This window comes from Peromyscus leucopus, chromosome 5 (assembly GCF_004664715.2).
Source record: "Peromyscus leucopus breed LL Stock chromosome 5, UCI_PerLeu_2.1, whole genome shotgun sequence".
Lineage (NCBI taxonomy): Eukaryota > Metazoa > Chordata > Mammalia > Rodentia > Cricetidae > Peromyscus > Peromyscus leucopus.
In genome coordinates this window covers 12,216,710-12,221,156 of record NC_051067.1, presented here as the reverse complement: position 1 = coordinate 12,221,156, position 4,447 = coordinate 12,216,710, and the positions used below count along the sequence as shown (strand labels likewise).

Below are 4,447 nucleotides of genomic sequence, written 5' to 3'. Positions count from 1 at the left end.
GTCATTCCTAGGCATGCTGCCTACTGCTTTCTAGAGCCACGAGCGGACAGGAGCAGAGCCCTCTCCCCACTTTGCATTAGGATACATGGAATCCCAGAAGTGTTTTTACATTAGAGCAACTTTCCCAGGGCAGGTGACATTGTGTGCTTTTGGTGTCAGGACATTTTTACCCTGTTATTCATGAGAGGAATTGTTCATGTGCCCTCTGGAAGTAATGTACAAGGCTCAGTGGGACATAGATCATGTTGTCTGGTGAGATACAAAAGACTGACTTTATCACCCAGTGACACTGTAACCAACCCACAGAATGGGAGGCATGTTGGTATGACAAGGATGAGCACCCCCTACCAGCAGAAAAACTAAGAAACTTCAAATTGGTCTTAGGGTTTCTATTGCTGTGAAGAGACACCATGCCTACGGCAACTCTCATAAAGGAAACCATTTAATTGGGGCTGGCTTACAGTTTGAGAGGTTTAGTTCATTATCGTCATGATGAGAAGCATGCTAGCACACAGACAAACATGGTGCTGGAAAGGAGCTGAGAGTTCTACATCTGAGTGAGCCATTAGGCCTGACTTGAGCTTCTGAGACCTCAAAACCTACCCTGTAATGATGTACTTTCTCCAACAAAGCCACACCTACTCCAACAAGGCCACACCTACTCCAATAAGGCCACACCTCCTAATAGTGCCATTCCCTACAGACACATTTTTATTCAAACACATTATGTATTCACCACATTCCACTTCCTGACCCCCATAGGCTTGTAGACATATCACAATGCAAAATGCATTTAGTCCAACTACAAAAGTCCCCATAGTCTATTACAGTATCAGCACTGTTTAAAAGTCCAAAGTTCAAAGTCTCTTCTGAGACTCATACAATCTCTTAACTGTTATCCCCTATAAAATCAAAATAAAAAAGTCATGTACTTCTAACATATAATGGCACAGGATATACATTACCTTTCCAAAATGCAGGAAAGGGAACACAGTGTGGAAATACTGGACCAATGCAAGACAGAAAATCAGCTGGGCAAACTCCAAACTCTGAATCTCCATGTCTGATGTCAAAATGCTCTTCAGATCTCCAACTCCTTTCAGCTTTGTTGATTGCAATACACTTCTTTCTTTTGGGCTGGTTCCACTCTGTTAGCAGCTTTCCTCAGCAGGTATCCCATGGCGCTGGCATCTCCCACATTTTGGGGTCTCCAAGGCAGTTCAGGCTTCACTTTCAGCTTCACACAAAGGCCTCTCTAGGCCTCCATTCAGGGACACCCCTGACACTTGCCTGGCCTCGGCAGCTTTCCTTAGTCACAGAGGGAGATTCCATAAACCCTTCCTTCTGTCTTTGACTCTAAAGCCAGAACCACGTGACTGAAGCTGCCAAGTTCTACTGCTTTCTAGGGCTAGAACCCGGACCCCTCATTCAATTAAATTTTCAACAACTTTCTGTTTTCAAGTGTTTCCTTCACTGCCTAAGCTTGGTTGTTCTAAAACTTGATCTGTAGATCAGGCTGGTCTCAAACTTAGAGATCCACCAGACTCTGTCCCCAGAGTGCTGGGACTAAAGGCATGCGCCACCACACTGGGATTTAAGCTTTGCTTTAATTCCTTCTCACAAGTTGGAAGGTTAACTGTGTGGGGTCTTGCCCTCATGTCACTATTCCCTTTATTCCATTTCTTAATCTGTTTATCTCCTTGAGCACGGGACTTAGCTCCATTTCACTTCCTGGTGCCCCTTTTCTCCTCAAACTGTACATTTTGTGTTTTTCCTTTCCCAGCTTTTTCCTTTTCATTAAGAGTGAACACTAATGATCACATGACACAATCTGTCCTAGGCTGTTTTGAAAGTTCCTCTGCTAACACAATAAATCCAAAATTATTCAATTTAGTCACAAGCAGATTTTTTGGAAAAGGGCAAAATGTAACCATATTCTTAGCCAAAATATCATAAGAACAGTCTCTAGGCTACATACAAATATTCTTTTCCTCTGAAACTACTTGAGTCAGGCCCCCACACTTCAAATCACCTTCAGCACCACTGTCTTCTATGTTCTTACTAGTCTGGCCCTTTAAGCCCCACTTAAAGGGTTTAACTGCTTTTCTAATCCTAAAGTCCACATTAGTCCACATTCCTCCAAACAAAAGCATGGTCAGGCCTATCACAGCAATACCCCAGTCCCTGGTACCAACTTCTATCTTAGTTAGGGTTTCTATTGCTGTGAAGAGACACCATGACCACAGCAACCTTTCTTTTTCTTTTTTTTAAACAAGAAAAATTTTTCATTCATTTTATATACCAATCAAAGATCCCCCTCTTTCCTTCTCCTGCCCCTTCAGCCTCCCCATCCCAACCCACATCCCCATTCCCTCCTGCAAGAAGGTAAGGCCTCCCATGGGGAGGTACATTTAGTAGAGGCAGGTGCAAGCCCCTCCCCTGCCTCAAGGCTGTGTGTAGTATCCCATCATAGGTAGTGGGCTCCAAAAAGCCTGCTCATGCACCAGGGATGAACTCTGATCCCACTGCCGGGCAGGGGCGAGGGTGGGGCAAGCAGACCAAGCCACACAACTGTCTCACTTATGCAGAGGGCCTAGTCCAGTCCCATGCAGGCTCCACAGCTGTTGATCCAAATTTCATGAGTTCCCACTAGCTTGGTTTGGTTGTCTCTGTAGGTTTCCCCATCATGATCTTGATGCTCTTGCTCATAGAAAAAGTATGGAACGCCTCACGAATTTGTGTGTCTTCCTCGTGCAGGGGCCATGCTATCTTCTCTGTACCATTCCAATTTTAGTATACGTGCTGCCAAAGCAAGCACCACAGCAACTCTTATAAAGGAAAATATTTAATTGGGGTTGGCTTACAGCTTGAAAGGTTTAGTCTATTATTGTCATGGTGGCATGCAGGCAGACATGGTGCTGGAAAAGGAGCTGAAAGTTCTACATCTGAGTGAGCCACTGGGCCCAGCTTGAGCTTCTGAGACATCAAAGCCCACCCCCAATGATGCACTTCCTCCAACAAAGCCACGCCTCCTAATAGTGCCACTCCCTGCAGACCTATAGGGACCATTTTTATTCAAACCACTATAAAATGTAACATGTGTTCACAGCAGAATCACTTCACAACACACACACACACACACACACACACACACACACACACACACATAAGAAAGGAAAGGAAAGAGGTACTGGGTAACAGATGAAAGCACATCTGAATGGTGACCTTGACCCTGGTGGTCTATAACACAAATTGCTAAACAGTCTTATTAATAAAATCCCAGAGCCAGATATTGGAATGAATGCTGAAAGATCAGAGAAACACAACAAGCCACAGCCAACCTCACCTTATCAACTCCTCAGCCTCCAGGGCAAGACTTCCTGTTTACTCACACCTTATATACCTTTCTGTTCCTTGCCATCTTTCTTCCTTCCTAGTGCTGGGATTAAAGGTGTATGCTCTTCCCAAATACTAGTAGCAAAGGCATGAGATCTCAAAGGCTGGGATTAAAGGTGTGTGCCACCATACCTGGCTCTGTTTCCAGTGTGGCCTTGAACTTACAGAGATCCAGATGGATCTCTGCCTCCCGAGTGATAGGATTAAGAGTGTGTGCCACCACTGTCTTGCATCTATGTCTAATCTAGTGGCTGGCTCGGTCCTCTGATGCCCAGATGAATTTATTAGAGCACAAATAAAATATCACCACAGTAGTCTGCTATCTTCCAGAAGCCCACAGAGCTTCTCTGATTGATTAGGCTTCAGGCCAGTCAGCCCTCCAAATGTGTCACTTGGAAACTTAGATCTGGGGTTCTCCAAGAGGAATATGAGGCCCAGCAGCAGCATCTGGAGAGCTGTTAGGAACTCCAATTCCAGCCCACCCCACTCCTGCTGAGTGGAGGCTCTAGGTGGCCTCATAACAGACATTGTAGTTGTGACTCTGAGGAGTCTCAGTCAGACTCATAAGAAAGACCCCTGTGCTACAGGTTTGGCTGCTATCCTTAGGAGGTTGAACCTAGTACCAGGAAGTTAGGCCATGGGGGTGGGGGCGGGGAGGGAGAGCTGGCCTTGAAAGGGACCCTGGGATCATAGTCACCTTGACTGTTTTCCTTTGGCTTTCTAGCTGCCGAGGGCAGCATGCCTCCTATTCCACGTGCTTGCACCAAGATGCATAAGTCACCACAGAGAAGTTTGAAGAAACAGAGCTAAGCCAGACTGGAGCAAGACCTCTGAAACCATGAGCTTCCCTCAACCTTTCTTCCCATAAATTTACCTCAGGAGTTTTGTCATAGTGACAGAAAGCTGACAGATGTAGGAGCAGCAGATGCCCTTCCCCCTTCCCACCCTTCTCTCTGAGGCTAGTGCATCCCTGGATGCAAAATACATCCAAAAGTATATGTCTTGGGTTGGGGGTACAATGGAAGGCAAGGAGCCCTCAGCTCCGCTTTCC

At 45.7% G+C, this 4,447-nt stretch overlaps 1 non-coding gene across 1 annotated transcript; it reads right to left on the bottom strand.

The window, feature by feature from the left end:
* Positions 1-2,712: 2,712 nt before the first annotated feature.
* LOC114689555 lies at positions 2,713-2,818 on the bottom strand. Its single transcript, XR_003733935.1, has one exon. It is a non-coding gene; the product is annotated as a U6 spliceosomal RNA (small nuclear RNA).
* Between the last annotated feature and the right edge of the window lie 1,629 nt (positions 2,819-4,447).